The sequence below is a fragment of the Lutra lutra genome, chromosome 6 (genome assembly GCF_902655055.1).
Source record: "Lutra lutra chromosome 6, mLutLut1.2, whole genome shotgun sequence".
NCBI lineage: Eukaryota > Metazoa > Chordata > Mammalia > Carnivora > Mustelidae > Lutra > Lutra lutra.
This window is the reverse complement of record NC_062283.1, coordinates 26796557-26819918: the sequence shown is the minus strand read 5'-3', so window position 1 is coordinate 26819918 and position 23362 is coordinate 26796557. Positions and strand designations below refer to the sequence as shown.

Here is a 23362-nt window from a genome sequence, read left to right as displayed (position 1 = left end):
CTCACCAACATTTGTTGTTTCTTGTGTTTTTTATTTTAACCAGTCTGAGAGGTGTGAGAGATTTTGATTTTGCAAAAGAGATTTTGATTTGCATTTCTCTGATGATCAGTGATATTGCACAACTTCTTATGTGTCTGTTGGCCATCTGCATGTCTTCTTCAAAGAAATGTCTGTTCATATCTTCTGCCCATTTTTTTTTTTAGATTTTTATTTATTTATTTATTTTATTTATTTATTTTTTTTTACAGCTTTATAAACATATATTTTTATCCCCAGGGGTACAGGTCTGCGAATCGCCAGGTTTACACACTTCAAAACACTCACCATAGCACATACCCTCCCCAATATCCATAACCCCACCCCCTCTCCCAACCCCCTCCCCCCATCAACCCTCAGTTTGTTTTGTGAGATTAAGAGTCACTTATGGCTTGTCTCCCTCCCAATCCCACCTTGTTTCATTTACTCTTCTCCTACCCCCTCAACCCCCCATGTTGCATCTCCTATCCCTCATATCAGGGAGATCATATGATAGTTGTCTTTCTCCGATTGACTTATTTCGCTAAGCATGATACCCTCTAGTTCCATCCACGTCGTCGCAAATGGCAAGATTTCATTTCTTTTGATGGCTGCATAGTATTCCATTGTGTATATATACCACCTCTTCTTTATCCATTCGTCTGTAGATGGACATCTAGGTTCTTTCCATAGTTTGGCTATTGTAGACATTGCTGCTATAAACATTCGGGTGCACGTGCCCCTTCGGATCACTACGTTTGTATCTTTAGGGTAAATACCCAGCAGTGCAATTGCTGGGTCATAGGGTAGTTCTATTTTCAACATTTTGAGGAACCTCCATGCTGTTTTCCAGAGTGGTTGCACCAGCTTGCATTCCCACCAACAGTGTAGGAGGGTTCCCCTTTCTCCGCATCCTCGCCAGCATCTGGCATTTCCTGACTTGTTAATTTTAGCCATTCTGACTGGTGTGAGGTGATATCTCATGGTGGTTTTGATTTGTATTTCCCTGATGCCGAGTGATATGGAGCACATTTTCATGTGTCTGTTGGCCATCTGGATGTCTTCTTTGCAGAAATGTCTCTTCATGTCCTCTGCCCATTTCTTGATTGGATTATTTGTTCTTTGGGTGTTGAGTTTGCTAAGTTCTTTATAGATTTTGGACACTAGCCCTTTATCTGATATGTCATTTGAAAATATCTTCTCCCATTCTGTCAGTTGTCTTTTGGTTTTGTTCACTGTTTCCTTTGCTGTGCAAAAGCTTTTGATCTTGATAAAATCCCAAAAGTTCATTTTTGCCCTTGCTTCCCTTGCCTTTGGTGATGTTCCTAGGAAGATGTTGCTGCGGATGACGTCGAAGAGGTTTACTGCCTGTGTTCTCCTCGAGGATTTTGATGGATTCCTTTCTCACATTGAGCCCAGAAATGGACCCTCAACTCTATGGTCAACTCATCTTCGACAAAGCAGGAAAGAATGTCCAATGGAACAAAGACAGCCTCTTCAATAAATGGTGTTGGGAAAATTGGACAGCCACATGCAGAAAAATGAAATTGGATCATTTCCTTACACCACACACGAAAATAGATTCTGCCCATTTTTTAATTGGATTATTTGTTTCACGGGTGTTGAGCTTGGTAAATTCTTCATGTATTTTGTACGTTAACTCTTTCTCAGATATGTCATTTGCAAATATCTTATCCCATTCAGTATGTTATTTTTTAGTTTTGTTCATTATTTCTTTCACTGTGCAGAATCTTTTTATTTTGATGTGGTTCCAATAGTTTATTTTTGCTTTTGTTTTCCTTGCCTTGGGAGATATATCTAAAAAAATGCTGCTAGGGCCCATGTCAGAGATACTACTGCCTGTGCTCTTTTCTAGGATTTTTTTGGTTTCAGGTCTCACATTTAGGTCTTTAAACCATTTTGAGTTTATTTTTGTGTATAGTTAAGAAAGTAATTTAGTTTCATTCTTTTGCATGTAGTTGACCAGTTTTCCCCACACTATTTGTTGAAGAGTTTGTCTTTTTCTCATTGCATATTCTTTCCTGCTTTGTTGAAGTTTAATTGACCATATAATTGTGGCTTTATTTCTGGGTTTCTATTCTGTCTCATTGATCTATGTATCTATTTTTGTGCCAGTACTACACTGTTTTGATTACAGTTTTGCAGTATAACTTGAAATTTTGAATTTTGATATCTCCAACTTAGTTTCTTTTTTTCAAGATTGGTTTGGCTTTTTTTTTTTTTTTTTTTGGTGTTTCCATACAAAATTTAGGATTGTTTGTTCTAGTTCTGTGAAAAATGCTGTTGGTATTTTGATAGGGATTGCATTAAATGTGTAGATTGTTTTGGGTAGCATTCTAACACTATTTGTTCTCCCAATCCATGAGCATGGAATGTCTCCATTTCTTTGTGTCATCTTCAACTTCTTTCATCAGTGCTTTATAGTTTTCAGAATACAGGTCTTTTACCTCCTTGGTTAGGTTTTATTCCTAGGTATCTTATTGTTTTGGGTGCAATTATGAATGGGAATACTTCTTTAATTTCTCTTTCTGTTGCTTCATTATTTGTGCATAGATATGCAATAGATTTCTGTACATTGATTTTGTAACTTGTGACTTTACTGAAATTGTGTATCAGTTCCAGCAAGTTTTTGTTGGAGTCTTTGTTTTTATTTTATTTTATTTTTATTTTTTTTTTATATATGCTATCATGTCATCTACAAGTGTAATTCTTATTTCTTTTTTACTGACTTGGATGCCTTTTATTTCTTTTTGTTGCTTGATTGCTAAGGCTAGGACATCTAGTACTATGTTGAATAAAAGTGGTGAGAGTGGACATCCTTGTCTTTTTCCCAACCTTAGGGAAAAAGATCTCAGTTTTTCCCCATTGAGAATGATATTCACTGTGGGCTTTCCATAGATGGCTTTTATGATATTGAGGTATGTACCCTCTATCCCTACACTGTGAAGAGTTTTGATCAAGAAAGGATGCTGTACTTTGACAAATTCTTTTTCTGCATTTATTGAGAGTACATATGGTTCTTGTTCTTTCTTTTATTAATGTATTGTATCACATTGATTGATTCATAGATGTTGAACCAATCTTGCAGCCCAGGAATAAATCCCACTTGGTGAATAATCCTTTTAAGGTACTGTTGGATCCTACTGGCTGGTATTTTGCTGAGAATTTTTGCATCCATGTTCATCAGGGATATTGGTCTGTAATTCTCCTTTTTGATGGGGTCTTTGTCTGGTTTTGGGATCAAGGTAATGCTGGCCTCATAAAATTAGTTTGAAAGTTTTCCTACCGTTTCTATTTTTTGGAACATTTTCAGGAGAATAGGTATTAATTCTTCTTTAAATGTTTGATAGAATTCCACTGAGAAGCTGTCTTGCCCTGGGCTCTTGCTTGTTGGGAGATTTTTGATTATTGCTTTAATTTCCTTACTGTATTTGGGTGCTCCTATACTTGGTGTCTAAATATTTGCAATTATTGCATCTTCTTGTTGGATTATAACTTTTATTAGTATATAGTGTCCTTTGTCTCTTTTTAGAGTCTTGTTTTAAAATCTAGTTTGCCAGATATAAGTATTATTACTCTTTCTTTCTTTTTTTTTTTTTTAAAGATTTACTTATTTATTTGACAGAGAGAGACCGAGATCACAAGTAGGCAGAGAGACAGGCAGAGAGAAAGGGGGAAGCAGGCTCCCTGCCGAGCAGAGAGCCCGATGCGGGGCTCGATCCCAGGACCCCAAGATCATGACCCAAGCCAAAGACAGAGGCTCAACCCACTGAGCCACCCAGGCACCCCTACTCTGACTTTCTTTTGACATCCATTCGCATGATAAATATTTCTCTTTCTCCTCAATTTCAATCTGCAGGTGACTTTGGGTCTGAAATGGGTCTCTTGTAGGCAGCATATACATGGGCGTTATTTTTTTTTCACTCTGTTATCCTATGTCTTTTGATTAGAGGATTTATAGTTCATTTAGATTCAAAATAATTATTGATAGATATGTATTTATTGCCATTTTGTTACTGTTTTGTGGTTGTTTTTCTAGTTTTTCTCCGATACTTTCTTTTCTTGCCTTCTTTCATGGTTACTGGTTTTCTTTAGAGATATACTTGTATTCCTTTCTCTTTATTCATTATATTATCTATTAGTGGTTTTTGATTTGTGATTACTATTAGGCTTTTTTGATATCATCTGCAATAGCAATCTATATTAAGTTGATTGTCGTTTAAGTTCAAACTCATTATTTATTCCTCTTCCTCTCCATGTTTTAGATGTATGGTGTCATATATGACATCCTTTTATTTTGTGAATCCTTATACTGATTTTTTTTAATTTTTTTTTAATATTTTTTTTTATTTTTTATAAACATATATTTTTATCCCCAGGGGTACAGGTCTGCGAATCGCCAGGTTTACACACTTCAAAACACTCACCATAGCACATACCCTCCCCAATATCCACAACCCCACTCCCCTCTCCCAACCCCCTCCCCCCATCAACCCTCAGTTTGTTTTGTGAGATTAAGAGTCACTTATGGCTTGTCTCCCTCCCAATCCCATCTTGTTTCATTTACTCTTCTCCTACCCCCTCAACCCCCCATGTTGCATCTCCTCTCCCTCATATCAGGGAGATCATATGATAGTTGTCTTTCTCCGATTGACTTATTTCGCTAAGCATGATACCCTCTAGTTCCATCCACGTCATCGCAAATGGCAAGATTTCATTTCTTTTGATGGCTGCATAGTATTCCATTGTGTATATATACCACCTCTTCTTTATCCATTCGTCTGTAGATGGACATCTAGGTTCTTTCCATAGTTTGGCTATTGTAGACATTGCTGCTATAAACATTCGGGTGCACGTGCCCCTTCGGAACACTACGTTTGTATCTTTAGGGTAAATACCCAGCAGTGCAATTGCTGGGTCATAGGGTAGTTCTATTTTCAACATTTTGAGGAACCTCCATGCTGTTTTCCAGAGTGGTTGCACCAGCTTGCATTCCCACCAACAGTGTAGGAGGGTTCCCCTTTCTCCGCATCCTCGCCAGCATCTGTCATTTCCTGACTTGTTAATTTTAGCCATTCTGACTGGTGTGAGGTGATATCTCATGGTGGTTTTGATTTGTATTTCCCTGATGCCGAGTGATATGGAGCACATTTTCATGTGTCTGTTGGCCATCTGGATGTCTTCTTTGCAGAAATGTCTGTTCATGTCCTCTGCCCACTTCTTGATTGGATTATTTGTTCTTTGGGTGTTGAGTTTGCTAAGTTCTTTATAGATTTTGGACACTAGCCCTTTATCTGAAAAACCCACCGCAAGTATCATTCTCAATGGAGAAAAACTGAAAGCTTTTCCGCTAAGGTCAGGAAACCGGCAGGGATGTCCGTTATCACCACTGCTATTCAACATAGTACTAGAAGTCCTAGCCTCAGCAATCAGACAACAAAAGGAAATTAAAGGCATCCAAATCGGCAAAGAAGAAGTCAAACTATCACTCTTTGCAGATGATATGATACTATATGTGGAAAACCCAAAAGACTCCACTCCAAAACTGCTAGAACTTGTACAGGAATTCAGTAAAGTGTCAGGATATAAAATCAATGCACAGAAATCAGTTGCATTTCTCTACACCAACAACAAGACAGAAGAAAGAGAAATTAAGGAGTCCATCCCATTTACAATTGCACCCAAAACTATAAGATACCTAGGAATAAACCTAACCAAAGAGACTAAGAATCCATACACAGAAAACTATAAAGTACTCATGAAAGAATTTGAGGAAGACACAAAGAAATGGAAAAATGTTCCATGCTCCTGGATTGGAAGAATAAATATTGTGAAAATGTCTATGCTACCTAAAGCAATCTACACATTTAATGCAATTCCTATCAAAGTACCATCCATTTTTTTCAAAGAAATGGAACAAATAATCCTAAAATTTATATGGAACCAGAAAAGACCTCGAATAGCCAAAGCAATATTGAAAAAGAAAGCCAAAGTTGGTGGCATCACAATTCCGGACTTCAAGCTCTATTACAAAGCTGTCATCATCAAGACAGCATGGTACTGGCACAAAAACAGACACATAGATCAATGGAACAGAATAGAGAGCCCAGAAATGGACCCTCAACTCCATGGTCAACTCATCTTCGACAAAGCAGGAAAGAATGTCCAATGGAAAAAAGACAGCCTCTTCAATAAATGGTGTTGGGAAAATTGGACAGCCACATGCAGAAAAATGAAATTGGATCATTTCCTTACACCACACACGAAAATAGACTCAAAATGGATATAGGATCTCAATGTGAGAAAGGAATCCATCAAAATCCTCGAGGCAGTAAACCTCTTCGACGTCATCCGCAGCAACATCTTCCTAGGAACATCACCAAAGGCAAGGGAAGCAAGGGCAAAAATGAACTTTTGGGATTTTATCAAGATCAAAAGCTTTTGCACAGCAAAGGAAACAGTGAACAAAACCAAAAGACAACTGACAGAATGGGAGAAGATATTTTCAAATGACATATCAGATAAAGGGCTAGTGTCCAAAATCTATAAAGAACTTAGCAAACTCAACACCCAAAGAACAAATAATCCAATCAAGAAATGGGCAGAGGACATGAAGAGACATTTCTGCAAAGAAGACATCCAGATGGCCAACAGACACATGAAAATGTGCTCCATATCACTCGGCATCAGGGAAATACAAATCAAAACCACCATGAGATATCACCTCACACCAGTCAGAATGGCTAAAATTAACAAGTCAGGAAATGCCAGATGCTGGCGAGGATGCTGAGAAAGGGGAACCCTCCTACACTGTTGGTGGGAATGCAAGCTGGTGCAACCACTCTGGAAAACAGCATGGAGGTTCCTCAAAATGTTGAAAATAGAACTACCCTATGACCCAGCAATTGCACTGCTGGGTATTTACCCTAAAGATACAAACGTAGTGATCCGAAGGGGCACGTGCACCCGAATGTTTATAGCAGCAATGTCTACAATAGCCAAACTATGGAAAGAACCTAGATGTCCATCTACAGACGAATGGATAAAGAAGAGGTGGTATATATACACAATGGAATACTATGCAGCCATCAAAAGAAATGAAATCTTGCCATTTGCGACGACGTGGATGGAACTAGAGGGTATCATGCTTAGCGAAATAAGTCAATCGGAGAAAGACAACTATCATATGATCTCCCTGATATGAGGGATAGGAGATGCAACATGGGGGGTTGAGGGGGTAGGAGAAGAGTAAATGAAACAAGATGGGATTGGGAGGGAGACAAGCCATAAGTGACTCTTAATCTCACAAAACAAACTGAGGGTTGATGGGGGGAGGGGGTTGGGAGAGGGGGTGGGGTTATAGATATTGGGGAGGGCATGTGCTATGGTGAGTGTTGTGAAGTGTGTAAACCTGGCGATTCGCAGACCTGTACCCCTGGGGATAAAAATATATGTTTATAAAGCTGTAAAAAAAAAAAAAAAGAAAAAAAGAAAAAGAAAAAAAAAAAGAATGTTCAATGGAAAAAAGACAGCCTCTTCAATAAATGGTGTTGGGAAAATTGGACAGCCACATGCAGAAAAATGAAATTGGATCATTTCCTTACACCACACACGAAAATAGACTCAAAATGAAGGATCTCAATGTGAGAAAGGAATCCATCAAAATCCTTGAGGAGAACACAGGCAGCAACCTCTTCGACCTCAGCCACAGCAACATCTTCCTAGGAACATCACCAAAGGCAAGGGAAGCAAGGGCAAAAATGAACTATTGGGATTTTATCAAGATCAAAAGCTTTTGCACAGCAAAGGAAACAGTTAACAAAACCAAAAGACAACTGACAGAATGGGAGAAGATATTTGCAAATGACATATCTTATACTGATTTTTTACAGAAGTATTTACTTTTATTGCTTTGGTATTTCCTAATCTTCATACTTTCACTTATGGTCTTTCCTTTCTACTCAAAAATCTCCTTTAGTATTTCTTAAAGGGAGGTTTTTGATCACTGCTTCAATCTCATTACTAGTTATTGGTCTATTCAGGTTGTCAATTTCTTCCTATTTCAATCTTGAAAGTTTATAGGTTTCCAAGAATGTGTCCATTTCTTCTACGTAGCTTAACTTGTTGGCATATTGGTGTTGATAATAATTTCTGATGATCGTTTTTATTTTCTTGGTGTTAATCACGATTTCTCCCCTTTCATTCATAATTTTATTAATTTGGGGCCTATCTCTTTTCTTTTGGATTAGTCTTGCCAGTGGTTTCTCAATCTTACTAATTCTTTCAAAGAACCAGCTTCTAGTTTTGGCGATGTGTTCTACTGTATATCTAGTTTCTAACTCATTGATCTCTGTTCTGATCTTAATTATTTCCTTTCTCGTGCATGGGGCAGGTTTAATTTGCTGTTGACTCTACAGTTGTTTAAGGTGTAAAGAGAGTTGGTGTATTCAGGATTTTTCCATTTTTTTTTTCGTGAGGCTGAGAGGGCTATGTATTCCCTCCTTAGGACCACCTTTGCTGTATTCCATAGGTTTTGGACTGATGTGTCTTCATTCTCATTGGTTTTCATGAATTATTAAGTTCTTTTTTGATTTCCTGGTTGATCCAAACATTCTTGAGCAGGATGGTCTTTAGCTTCCACATTTTTAAGAAAAGTTAAACTTTTTCTTGTGATTGAGTTCGTTTCAAAGTTGTGTTCTGAAAGTATGTAGGGAATAATCTCAATCTTTTGGTATCGGTTGAGCCCTGATTTGTGACCCAGTATATGGTCTATTCTTGAATGCAAGTTGGTGCAGCCACTTTGGAAAACAGTGTGGAGATTCTTCAAAAAATTAAAAATACAGTTATCCAATGACCTGACAATTGCATTACTAGGTATTTGCCCCAAAGATACAGATGTAGTGAAAAGAAGGGCCATAGGTACCCCAATGTTCATAACAGCAATGTCCACAATAGCCAAACTCTGGAAAGAGCTGAGATGCCCTTCAACAGATGAATGGATAAAGAAGATGTGGTCTATATATCCAATGGAATATTATTCAGCCATCAGAAATGATGAATACCCAGCTTTTGCATCAACATAGATGGGACTGGAAGAGATTATGCTGAGTGAAATAAGTCAAACAGAGTAAGTCAATTATCATATGGTTTCACTAACTTGCGGAACATAAGAAATAACATGGAGGACACTAGGAGAAGAAAAGAAAAATGAAGGGGGGGTCAGAGGAAGAGACAAAATATGAGAGACTCTGGACTCCAAGAAACAAACTAAGGATTTTAGAGGGGAAGGGGGGTCAAGGATGAGTGAGTCTGGTGGTGGGTATTAAAGGAGGGCATGTATTGCATGGAGCACTGGGTGTTATACATAAACAATGAATCTTGGAACACTACATCAAAAACTAATGATGTATGGTGACTACATAACACAAGAAAAAATAAGAAAAGATTTCTTGTAGGTCTGGTTATTGGTCATGGAATTCTTTAGTTTTTGTTTATCTGAGAAACTTTTTATCTGTCCTTCTATCCTGAATGATAGCCTTTATGGATAGAATATTCTTATCTGCACATTTTTCCTATTTAGCATGTTGGATATATCATGCCACTTCTGGTCTGCAAAGTTTTTGCTGAAAAATCTGCTTACTGCTTTATGGGGTGTCCCTTGTATGTAATTGTCTTCTTTTCTTTTGCTGCTTTTAAAATTCTCTTTATCATGAATTTTTGTCATTTTGAGTACTATGTGGACCTCCTGTAGGTGATTTTGTTGGGAAATTTCTGTGCCTCCTGGATCTGGATATTTGTTTCCTTCTCCAGATTAGGGAAGATTTCAGCTGTAATTTCTCAGATAAATATTCTGCCCCCTTTTTCTCTCTTGTGTCCTTCTGGAACCCCTATAATGTGACTGCTATTACACTTGATGGAGTCACTGAGTTTCCTAAGTCTATTCTTACTTTGCGTAATTCATTTTTCTTTTATTTATTCAGCTTGATTACTTTCTATTATTCTGTCTTCTAATTCGTTAATTCATTTTTCTATTCATCCCAGTCTATTTATTCCATCAAATGTATTTTTAATTTCATATATTATGTTCTTCATTTCTTATGTTACCTACCTTTCTTAAGGGTTTCATTAATCTCATCTGCTTTTTTTTTTTCAAATCCAGTGAATATTTTTATGATAATTACCTTAAATTCTCTATCAGAGGTGTTACATATATTCTTTTCACTTAGGTCTCTTGCTATGGTTTTGTCCTGTTCTTTCATTTCTGACGTATTCCTATGTCTCCTCATTTTGCCTATCTGTGTCTGTTTCTCTGTGTTAGGAAAGTCGGTTATGTCTCCATTGAAAGTAGGAAGCAAGATGTACACTTTTTTTTTAAGATGTACACTTTTTTAAAATATTTTATTTATTTGACAGAGAGGGATCACAAGTGGAGAGAGAGAGAGAGAGAGAGAGAGGAGGAAGCAGGCTCCCTGCCTAGCAGAGAGCCTGATGTGGGACTTGATCCCAGGACCCTGAGATCATGACCTGAGCTGAAGGCAGAGGCTTAACCCACTGAGCCACCCAGGCAGCCCAAGATGTACACTTTTAATGAGATAACACTGGTCCTCCTCTCCTGGGTCACCAGTGAAGAGAATGGGGTCTTCTGGGGAGCTCTGTAAAGTTTGAGGGAGGGGGGGTGTACAGTTTTAACAAGGTGCACATGTCCTCTGTGGGGTTTCAGAGACATAGTGTTGGTAAAATTTGTGTGGGTCTTCTGGGAGAAGTGATTCATAGCACTAGGACTGAGACAGGTCTGTATGGAGGGGTGGGGCATGGTGTAAGCAAATTAGATAGTGAGTGTCAGTGCCATGGTAGTTCCTACAGGTGGCTGCATGTTTATGATGAGTAGGGAAAGGGAATGGCACCTGTCAGCTCCTTTGTTCCTGGAGTAGTCCCTTAGCAAACCCTGAGAATAGTAACTAACCCTGCTGTAAGTCCCAGGTACCTTTCAAACTGCTGTTTCTAAGCTGTATCTCCAGGGTCCATTTGCTGTGCTTTTTTAAAAGCAAGGGCTCATCTTCCTATTGTTATTTGGGCTCTCTCAGAATTGAGCTCACTTATTAAAGTTCCAGGCTTTAAATCTGGTTGTAAGTACTCACAAAATTCAGCCCCTCTGATTTTTTTAAAATTTTATTTATTTATTTGACGGACAGAGATCACAAGTAGGCAGAGAGGCAGGCAGAGAGAGAGAGGGAAGCAGGCTCCCTGCTGAGCAGAGAGCCTGATGCGGGGCTCGATCCCAGGACCCTGGGATCATGACCCGAACCAAAGGCAGAGGCTTAACCCACTGAGCCACCCAGGTGCTCCAGCCCCTCTGATTTTAAAAACTAAATGCTACGGGAATTTCTCTTCTCCTTGTAGGCTCCTCAGTGTACTAGTCCATTTCTTCTTTCTCTCCATACCTGTGGCTCCCTCTCTTTGGTGGTCAGACCCATAGGATTTGTGTGCCTACTGAACCCTCACCCTTCCTACCCCCTTTGGCATGGCCTCTTCTCTATATTTAGTTGTGGGGTTTGTTAAGCCAGTCTGTGGGTCCTCTTCTGGGTGATTTGCTCTGATGGGTGGTTTATTTAGTTGTACCTGTGGGATGAGGTCAGTTTAGGGTCCTCCGATTCCACCAACTTCCCTTGAAGTCTTCTATGAATATTTGTAAGTAAAAGCACACCTGTATTTCACAATTAAAAAAGTACATTTTTTAGTGAGCATCTATTAGATACCCACTGCATTACTTACTTTGGCCTGTGCCACATATAAATAAATCCCAATGTTTCTGCACCTGCTGGTACTATTGGTGGGGGAGAGGAAGGTGTGGCTTCCTCATTTGGCCCCTCCTACCTTGTGACATCACCATAATTATCTGTGAAAAGAGAAAGGGATTGCACATGGGAGATCTTATGGCCAAGTCCAGAAATGGTGTACACCATATCCTTCTATACATGGTTTCATGTCACATAACCCCAAACAAACTAGAGGGCTGGGCAGAAGAGCCTAGCTGTGAGCCCACAACAAGAAAGGTAAGCTGGATGGGATCTGCCATACCTGTTATGTGCCCAATTGATACCAGATGTTGAAGGATTTATAGACATGAACCAGATGGGATTCTTATGAAGATTCATCTAGAATCAGGAGCCCCCAGTTGAAAAGAGGATTTAGGTTCTGTCTCTTGCCATAACTTGTTTCTGACTCTGAAGCAAATTTGCTGTAATAATTTTGAAGTTCATTGTTGGGAAGATTGCAACCCGTGTTGCAATGAATTGGTAATGATTCTCTTAATTCTCTGCAAATCTTGTTTTTTTCATCTTAAACCATTGTGTGCCTTACTAAGTTCATGTTTTCAACCTCAAATCGACTCTTTTCACTTGCTCTGTTAGTACTAGGGTTGGTACTACATTTCCCACTTGCCTTGTGGCTCCTTGTTAGGTCCTAACAACAGGTGCTTAAAAGAAACTGTAAGACTAGAGGAAGGCAATGGGACTTTTTCTTTTCCATGGTTATTGTTCTTTTTGTTATCACCCCCACCAGCTCTGGGAGTGATGGCCAGTTGCATCCTTTGGCATTTCTGTTTCATTCCTAGACCAGCTTCATTGTGTCTCTCAGATGTACCAGCCCCATCCAGGCAGTATTCTCTCCTTGGTCTGAGTCCCAACTCAGCAGGGATCCTTTTGAAGTACTGAGAACTCCAGCTTCTTTTCTCTGTGTCCACAGACCAGGCTGCTCCCTGCAGGGATTACTTCTGAGTTACCAAAGCGCTCAATTTTTGCCTCTTGGGTCCCAATACCTATGGAACAAAGTTCCTGTATTAAATGCTCTCTGTCAAATTCATTAGAGTGATTTCAGTTTTCCTGTCTGGACCCTGACTAACACAACCACATAACAACTAAAAGTACACAGTAAATGGTGACTCTTGCATTTTATTAGGTTTTTCAAGATCATTTGAGTAACCCAGGTTGGTATTCAACCTGCAGAATGCTAATCAGTTCTAAAAACTGTTTCTAAACAAATGCATTTTCCCTTATTTCAGTATCCGAAATTGACCTATTAAAATAAGAAAACCAGAACTGATAAGAAGAATTCACTGAAATGCATATACCCGTAAACTTAAGGTTAACTACTTATTGTAGAAAATATTTTCTGATGGAGGCATAATACTCCATAGTGTATATGGACCACATCTTCCTTATCCATTCATCTGTTGAAGGGCATCTTGGTTCTTTCCACAGTTTGCGACCGTGGTCATTGCTGCTATGAACATTGGGGTACAGATGGCCCTTCTTTTCACTACATCTGTATCTTTGGGGTGAATACCCAGTAGTATAATTGCAGGGTCATAGGGGAACTCTATTTTTAATTTCTTGAGGAATCTCCACACTGTTCTCCAAAGTGGCTGCACCAAATTGCATTCCCACTAACAGTGTAAGAGGGTTCCCCTTTCTCCACATCCTCTCCAACACATGTTGTTTCCTGTCTTGCTAATTTTGGCCATTCTAAGTGGTGTAAGGTGGTATCTCAATGTGGTTTTAATTTGAATCTCCCTGATGGCTAGTGATGATGAACATTTTTTCATGTGTCTGATAGCCATTTGTATGTCTTCATTGGAGAAGTGTCTGTTCATATCTTCTGCCCATTTTTTGATATGATTGTCTGTTTTGTGTGTGTTGAGTTTGAGGAGTTCTTTATAGATCCTGGATATCAACCTTTTGTCTGTACTGTCATTTGCGAATATCTTCTCCCATTCCGTGGGTTGCCTCTTTGCTTTGTAGACTGTTTCCTTTGCTGTGCAGAAGCTTTTGATCTTGATGAAGTCCCAAAAATTCATTTTCACTTTTGTTTCCTTTGCCTTTGGAGACCCAACTTTTTTGTAGCAACATGGATGGGACTGGAAGAGATTATGCTGAGTGAAATAAGTCAAGCAGAGACAGTCAATTATCATATGGTTTCACTTATTTGTGGAGCATAACAAATAGCATGGAGGACAAGGGGAGATGGAGAGGAGAAGGGAGTTGAGGGAAATTGGAAGGGGAGGTGAACCATGAGAGACTATGGACTCTGTAAAACAATCTGAGGGTTTTGAAGGGGCGGGTGGTGGGAGGCTGGGGGAACCAGGTGGTGGGTATTAGAGAGGGCACGGATTGCATGGAGCACTGGGTGCGGTGCAAAAACAATGAATACTGTTACGCTGAAAAGAAATAAAAAATTAAAAAAAAATATATTTTCTGCATAGTTCAGAAGTATCAAATATAAATTTGTCTATTCTCTCTCCTCTCTTTGGTTTGAAAACTAAAATTAGATTCAGTGTAAGTAATCTTATATTAATGGCCTTTATAAACTAATGAGATCTTAATGTAAGCACAGAAGCTTTATTCTAAAATTTAAAGAGATCACAATTAATGCATTTTGCATGTTAATATTTTTACTTTGCTGAAAGTATCAAAATTTGATGTGGAAATGCTTCCCCTGCCCAATCTATTTGTGTATTTGTAGTTTGTCCCAAATGCATGCTCCCTTTCCCTCAGTTCTATTGGCAGCTGCTGTGCCTTTTGTCTGCACATCCTCCTCTCCTCTTCCTGGTCTAAAGTGTTCCTCTTATTCCCATGAGTATGCCACCCACAGACCTGTTAGGATCCTTACCAGGCTGTACTGGGATAATCTGTTAAGGAATGTCTGTCCTAATAGACCATGAACTTCTTTGGGTCTAGATTGGCTTCAATAATCTTTGTAAATTGTATCGTGTTGCCTGGCCCCTCAGATGCTCAGTGAAGGTTTGTTGAGTGAAGCACTGAAGGGTCTTTAGCCCAATTTTCTCACTTACGTGAGGAGAGCAAGGCCTCCAGCTTAGTGCTCACAAACCAAGTAGCGGCATGTGCACATCCACAATAGAGATCTGATAGGTTCTAAGTCAGCATCACCTTCCATGCCCTGAACCTCCTGTGCCAAAGCAGCAAGGCAGGAAGCAGACAATGAGATAAAAGCATTGCAGCACCTAGCGTGTGAACACAAATACACCGGGGCCTTTCTGTGCTGTGTGTTGGGTGAATGTCGATGGGTGGTGTTTGTACAGCCAGAATGTGTTGGATAAGCGCCCCTTTTCCATCAAACTGAAAAGATCCAGAGGGCTGCTTTATCTGCCTCCACCAATTATAGGACTCCCCTATCTGCAGATCTCTGAGAGCCCATCAGGAGTCCATGTGATAGAAACTGGAAAAAAAGGGGCGCCTGGGTGGCTCAGTGGGTTAAAGCCTCTGCCTTCAGCTCAGGTCATGATCTCAGGGTCCTGGGATCGAGCCCCGCATCGGGCTCTCTGCTCAGCAGGGAGCCTGCTTCCTCCTCTCTCTGCCTGCCTCTCTGCCTGCTTATAATCTCTGTCTGTCAAATAAATAAATAAAATCTTAAAAAAAAAGAAACTGGAGAAAAAGATGCTTTTCTCTTTCTTTCCAAGTAAATGACCTATGATGCAAAGTCCAGTCCTGCCCAGCCTGTTTTTAAGCCTAAGACATTTGCCTTTTCTCTGAGTCCCTCAAACCACTCCTTTTATTGCCTGAAGTTTCATTAGTAATCGAAACTGTTTTTGCAGATAGCTGCTTTGAGGGTTGCACATACTGTTTTAAGGTTGGTTGAGATTTAGACTGGCATGACTGATATTTTTACTAATGTTGGAATTTAATTGAAATACTTAGTTTATTGGCACTAGTTAATCCAAGTTATTTTTTCCTAGTTAGGGAACATGCCAAAAGCTGTAATTTGATCATTTTTATATGAACCAAAATAGATTTTGGCTTCAGGATGGGAGGAGGGACAAAGATTTTATTCCCTTTCAAAATTGGCCTGACTGTTTAACTAGCAAAGTTAACAGAAATGAGAAGAAAGAAATTTCAAAGGGGGAAAAAAAAAGCTATGAAAATCCTGAGATATTTTCATAAAAACCTGCCTGGGGAACGAGTCTGAAGCAGTTTGAAGCAATCTGCAGCTCCCTGCATGGGATGCACTTAAGCATGTCTTTCCCTGACTGCACAACTGCCCACCCCTTGAGTTGAAGCAGAAGTGGGAAAGCACACTGATAAATGAGCTAACCTCAAGAGGCAGTGGAGGAGTCCCTTCTTTTTATGTCCCATGGAGAGTGTACCAAGATTAGTGAAACCTGGCAACATCTCTTGCTCCTAGCATGTTCCAGACTGGGCAAGTGTTCTATGCCAGGGCTACCAGCTTACTAGCCCAGCTCTGCCTCCTCCGGTATGCTCCCTCGGAACTGCAGCCAGAATCATTTCTCAGTCAAAGGAATGGACTGTGCTCCATAACCAATAGGTTTTCTTTTCTTTTTTTTTTTTTAAAGATTTTATTTATTTATTTGAGAGAGAGACAGTGAGAGAGAGCATGAACAAGGAGAAGGTCAGAGGGAGAAGCAGACTCCCCATGGAGCTGGGAGCCTGATGCGGGACTTGATCCCGGGATTCCGGGATCATGACCTGAGCCGAAGGCAGTCGTCCAACCAACTAAGCCACCCAGGTGTCCCAACCAATAGGTTTTCATTCAGCATGTATTTATTGACTACATGCAAGCCCAGTTACCAACTAGGGGCAAGAAACAGTTAATGGTGAGAAAAATAGACACAATCTCTGTCTTCAGAATATTCACTGCTTAGTTGGACATATAATACATGTACACATTAAACTTTAGATTATGATAGAAGTTAAATAGCAATCCAAGACTTCCAGATGAAAGATATCACTAGGTGATAGCTGATTAGCTGCCAGATAAATGTCACAGATACACATATGACTTTTAAGGAGGGAAAGGTAAGGGACTGCCAGGGCTACTACAAGGATCCATCATGTATCAATGGCTTCCTTATACAATTCTCTTAGGTCCTGAAAGCCAATGAAAGTGCCTCAATACCAAACAATTCTGCAGAGCCAACTTGAGATTATTTCAGGGGTAGGTGGCATCAACCCATCGTCACCATCAGCACCATCTCCATCAATGTCTTCACCCCGAACATAATCGTTGTCACCACCATCACCCTCCTCTATTAATCAGCATTTATACCTGATGTTCCTCTGTAGGCCTGTGCAAGGTGTGAGCAGATTCCTTTGATCCTGAGGGCATCCAACAAGTCCAGGGGTCCCAACTTTCTGCTGCTGCTTTCACATGCTGGCATAGGGTTTGCTGACATTGTTTCAAGAAGAGGCTTGAACATCGGAAGCATTGTTGCCTGGGTTCAAATCCTGGCTCATTCTCCAATTCATCACATGTGGTTCTTGTACTTTAGCAGTGACAAAAATATTTTGTCCTTCCCTACTTACAGGGATATGGAAGATATTAATTATTAATAAAACAAAGTTTGTGAAGGGTTTGGAAAGCACTTTATAAACACAAAGCATCCTTATCCTTGTGGATCCCGGGACTTTATAATTTTTAAAATATGACTCAACAAATGCTTTAATCAAAATGCCTGCTTCAAATGCTTCAAAATGCCTCTCTAATGAAAACCACTCAAAAGTGTTCAATTTAACCAACCAAAAAAAGTGCTATACTTTCCAATAAATATACCTTCTTTAGTGACAGAGGAGTGGGCAGTTCTGAGCAGGTAGTCTATGTAGCTGGACAAGGGACTAGAGTCAGCTCTGGCTATCTGTCTGACTAGGTTTAAGTGGGAAGTTTGGAGGATACAGATAAACCACTATGTGAGATCCAGGATGGTCTTCCACTCTATGAACAGTTTGCAAAGCATCAGGTTCCTCCTTGGTGTTTAGGTACTTGGCAGGTAGCTCTATGTTCATACATAGATCTGGGGCCGATGGTAGTCTCTGGAGGGTCATGAGAATCTTGATTGTTCTCATTTTACTCTTCATATAGTTGCTTGATGGGTAAGAAGTCTAGCAGCAAGTGTTTCCTGAAGGCCAGATTTTAAAAGTTTCTGCAAAGATATTTAGAGGTGTTTATACTGAATTGTCTGAAGAGAGTATTTGGAAACCTGGCACTGCTTAAGTCTGGTATTATTTTGCTCTAATGTAGGTCCTGGCAAAGAGCATGCTGATGTGATCTGGCCTCAGTCTACCTTATTTTGTTTCTAAACCAACAATTTTTTTTCTTTCAACTTTATTTTTTATTTGAGTATAGTTGACCCACAATGTTACATTAGTTTCAGGGGTACATCTTTGTGATTTGACCAGTTTATACATTATGTTCTATTCACCACAAGTGTAGCTACTATCTGTTCTGTCACAATGTCATTGACTGTATTCCTTATGCTGTGCCTTTAATTCCCGTGACTTACTTATTCCATAACTGGTGATTTTTAGTTTTCAACTCATCCCCCTTCCCATACATTCTGAGTTCCAGTTGTTTTAGGGGACTTATGTCTCAGGAATGTATGCCACTTTTCCTGCCTCTGGGTTTGCTCCAGATTCTTCCCCTCATTTCTCCCCCATCCACTGTGTGCAGGGAAATGCCTTTCTTGTCCCCTAGCTTCTAGGTAGGAAGACACTGACTGGAGACCAGTGGGTCTCACACTCACTGCATAGGGGAGAAGCAAGTATATTTTTCTCCTCTACCCCTTACCTGGGGGATCTTTAACTGTGTCTTTGTCATGGCTCCACCTCTTCTCTTGCCTTGGACAGCCTTACTCTGGTTGTAGTTCTGATTGGTCTGTGTTTCTGGTTTTCGGAAATGTCACCTCCTGCCACCGCCTCCAGTTGTTCCTCTAGCCCTACAACTATAAGCAACTTCCTGTTTTTGCTAATGTTTTGATAGCTCTACCCTCTCCAGTGTGGGTTCCAGCATTTTCATTACTCCTGTAACCAATTTCCTACTCTACTATAATGTAAGGTTCAGGCAGGTCAGGGTTTTCTTTGCTGCAGTATCTCTTGCATTTAGCAATTCACTACATGGGAGAGTTGTAAAGTCCTCCTACTTGGTATTTAGGGAAACATACCTAGGCTGTTAGGTAGCTCCATGCCCACATGCCTAAGGCCAGTTACCATGTCCTTTAGGTCATGAAGAATATTGATGTGTACACTCAATAAGTATCTAAATGTTGTAGGCACTTGTAAATAAGTGGAAGTTGAAAACACCTGTGATTACATCTGTGCCCCAGCTCTTGGACATTCTCCCACACCATCCTCCAAGAACTGGATAGATATTAAGCCCCAGAAGGAGAAAAATACAGAAAGGAAAATATGGCAGATTAGGCCAATCACCAAAATGTGCAGTTGTGAGACTTTCACATTTCCTTTATCCACTTTGAGCTGCAGAAGGCAGGGCTCCCACCATTAGCTGCTGTTCAGGGCTGGGCATGGGGCTAGTGGGCACAAGGTGGCTAGTGGACATCTGGATAATGAGGAGACCCCAAAGAGAATCAGTAAGGTCTTTCTTCTACTGAAGATACAGCTTCTCCTCTGTCTGTCTCTCTCCTTCTCCATTTTAATTTCTTTATAATTGAACGCATCCTTTTTCTAATTTAATTTTTTTCAGCGTTCCAAAATTCGTTGTTTGTGCACAACAACCAGTGCTCCATGTAATACATGCCCTCCACAATACCCACCACCAGGCTTATCCCACCCCCTATCCCCTCCCCTCCAAATCCCTCAGTTTTTCTCTCAGAGTCCACAATTTCTCATGGTTTGTTTCTCCCTCCAACTCACTTCTCCTCTCCATCTCCCAGTGTCCTCCATGTTATTCCTTATGGTAAGTGAAACCATATGAAAATGAACCATATGAATATTGACTCTCTCTGCTTGACTTATTTCACTCAGCATAATCTCTTCCAGTCCCATCCATGTTGATACAAAAGTTGGGTATTCATCCTTTCTGATGGAGGCATAATACTCCATTGTATATATGGACCATATCTTCTTTATCCATTTGTCCATTAAAGGGCATCTTGGGTTCTTTTCACAGTTTGGTGACTGTGGCCATTGCTGCTATGAACATTGGGGTATAGGTGGCCCTTCTTTTCACTACATCTGTATCTTTGGGGTAAATACCCAGTAGTGCAATTGCAGGGTCATAGGGTAGCTCTATTTTTAATTTCTTAAAGAATCTCCACACTGTTTTCCAAAGTGGCTGCACCAACTTGCATTCCCACCAACAGTGTATATTAATTATATATATATAATATACATATATATACATTAATTAATGCATACAATATAGGAGTATTTTTTTCTAAAAAGCTATCATTAGATCAATGATGCATTTTACACTTAATGTTATTTAGAATCAAGGGAATCTTTTTTTCCTGTCATCTTTAAAGCAGATAGTCAATGCTTTGAGAAGATAGCAGTAGTCTCACCTGGGCTTTCTCTGATGTCCTCTCGCATGAAGAGCAGTCAGAGTCAACACACCTTATTGTATTAGGCTATGGAACATCTGGAAAAATAGTCTTGCTGTGTTCACAGGAAGCAAAGTCACATACCTCTAGAAGGTACAGTAGAGTCCTAGAGCAGGATCTTTTAGATCTCTTCCATGGCAAGGTGTGTTAGGGGTCAGTCTTAGCTGGGGTTTGTACGTTTGGATCTTGAGAATCTGATCACAGCTATGCATGTGTGAGTGTGATTTCATGGGTGTCACCAACATTAATCTTTCTTTTTTTTCCCCTAGGGATTCTGGAAAGACAGTGTTATTCACTTTAGAGATATTAGACTACAGCTACAGAAATGGAGGAATGACTTCAAACAATGACAGATGATTGAAACTCCTTTGTATTATGCAGGAAGCCAGATGGTTGAATTGACTTAATATTATTGTGGGATGGAAAGTAGAAAGTGGATCTGTGCAGACATTTACGAAGCAGGGATAATAGTTTTTTCCAGGCTCTGTCATTAAATGTCATCACCTTAGTTCAACATATCTGAATTCCAGTGTCATTAATGATCCTTAAGGTTCTTTTGGTAAATGGAATTCAGAAAGTATTTACTGTGTAACTTCTATTACCAGGCAATCTCCCAGGGGCTGGGGTACCTCTGGGAAAAAAGATGGGACCCCTGACTTAATGGGTTTACCTTTTAGGATTGGAGGAGTGGGGAAAGAGAGAGAATAAACTATATATGTAACAAATACGTAAATTATATATTAATATTAGATCCTTGATTAGGTCTAAACTCTTCCTATAAAAGGCCAACTGGTGAATATTTTAGACTTCATGGGCCTTGCAGTCTGTGCAACTCTGCCTTGTGGCAGAAGCAGCTATAGATGACACATAAACAAATGGGATGGCTGTGTTGCCCCCAGTTGTAGTTTGCCAACATCCACGTTTGAAGAAAGTGTGGTTAGAAATCTACATGTGGTGACAGACTTACATTTTTTTTTCCTCCTTAAATCTTTGAAGGCCAATAATTTTGTAAAATACAATAAAGTGAGTTACTAGAAAATAAGGTGAAAGGAAGACATACAAAATACAAGCCCACTGTTTTCTCATTGGTTTCAACAGGCAGGAACTGCTCGGTTAAATTATTACATAAATCAGGTCCTTGCTCCTTCCTCCTGACTCCTTGTATTCTCTCCCACGTTTGTCTTTTTGTTTCTCCTTCACTCTTCCCTTTGTTCTTCCCCTTCCTTTCTCTTAACCTTTAATATATAGATATATATTTAATATATGTTATAGTTAGTATGTGTTTTAATGTTAACATGGATAATACGTGGATTTAAAATATATGTATGTGTGAATACATATGTTTCCTAACTCTATCTATGCTGGAAGAGTCTGGGAACAATGGTATTCTGGAAACAATAAGCACATCTAGTATCCAGAGTGTGAATTCTAATTGCTACACTCTACTTTTTGGAGAAATGTCTGACTCCAGGTTTGGGTAGATAAAATGGAAAATAAGCCTGGAGCATTTATTTTGTGCCACAAAGTAGAGAAGCGATAAATGATGTGGACATGTAGAGTTGGACATAAGAGTCCATTCAAAGGCACTCCCACTGGCCAAATGGAACATTTAAGCATCAAAATAAATAATGATAGTTTGTAACCCTTTGGGTAAAGTGAGAATTCACGAATTTATAGTGATATAAATAAATAAATGGGAGAGAAAAAAAAGGTCTAAACTTCTAGTAGAAGTCTCAAAGTTTCTCCCCACAGAATACCCATTAATTATTTATCAATTAATGAATATAAGAAACATAACTTTACAGTAGAGAAATTTGGCAGATCCCATCCTAACTAGTGATAAAATTAACATCACTAGTAATAGGACAAACCAAGGTTGAGTGCCCCCAGACATGGTATACAGAGAAGAACAGAGCACCACTTCCATGGGATCCTGTTCCAAATGTATGAAAACAAGGAAACGTCAGACAAACCCAAATCAAGGAACATTTTACAAAGATCTGTACTTTTCAAAAGTCAAGATCATAAAATACAACAAAAGGCTGAGGAACCATTTGTTATTGGACAAGCCTAGAGATGTGAAACTATATGCAGGAAATGATCTGGATTGGGTCCTAGTCCTAAAAAAGAACATTGTTGGGGCGCCTGGGTGGCTCAGTGGGTTAAAGCCTCTGCCTTCGGCTCAGGTCATGATCCCAGGGTCCTGGGATCGAGCCCCACATTGGCCTCTCTGCTCAGCAGGGGAGCCTGCTTCCCTTCCTCTCTCTGCCTGCCTCTCTGCCTACTTGTGATCTCTCTCTCTATGTCAAATAAATAAAAAAATTTAATAAAAAAAGAACATTGTTGGTGCAATCAGGGAAATTTCAAAGGGATTGGGGACTTGATGGTACTGTTAGATCAGTGAATTTCTGGATGGTTGGACTGTGGTTTTATAAAAAATGTAATTGTGGGAATTACACAATGAAGCAATAAATACTGGAGCATCTTGTCTGAGACTCATATCAGGTGATTCAGGAACACACACACATATTGAATGTTAAGGCAATGTGATAAAATGGGACAACTGGGAAGTCTGGGTGAAGAATATGTGGAAGCTCTTTGTACTCTTTTTGCAGCTTTTCTGTAAATTTGCAATTATTTCAAAATAAAAGTTAAAAATTGCCTAGAAAAGTCTTAAATGTTTGCTCTGAGTTTCTGTTCTGGTTTTGCTAGGATGGGCAGCTAATGGTTTGTGAAGAGGAATTTTGAACGACAGTGATCCAGCAACACAACCGGTCAATCTACCTGTTTCTAAAACACTGGCTCATATCTAGCAAGGAGTACCATATGCTAAGGCTACATATGCCTAATGTATCAATGCTTGGTACTTAAGTGAAAGTAAGAAGAGCATTCTCTATAATTTAAATGCTGTAGCTGGAGAAATTCCCATTAAATACTTTTATTAAGACAAATGGCATTAAA

The 23362-nt window shown here is 39.5% G+C and overlaps 1 long non-coding RNA gene across 2 annotated transcripts in view; it reads left to right on the top strand.

Moving 5' to 3' along the window:
- The window catches only part of LOC125103205 (uncharacterized), a 42263-nt gene extending 20849 nt beyond the window's left edge, over positions 1–21414 (top strand). For both annotated transcript variants that reach the window (XR_007128316.1, XR_007128317.1), the window contains one exon: positions 20671–21414. This is a non-coding gene — a long non-coding RNA (uncharacterized LOC125103205). The remainder of the gene's footprint in view (positions 1–20670) is intronic.
- The last annotated feature ends 1948 nt before the right edge of the window (positions 21415–23362 follow it).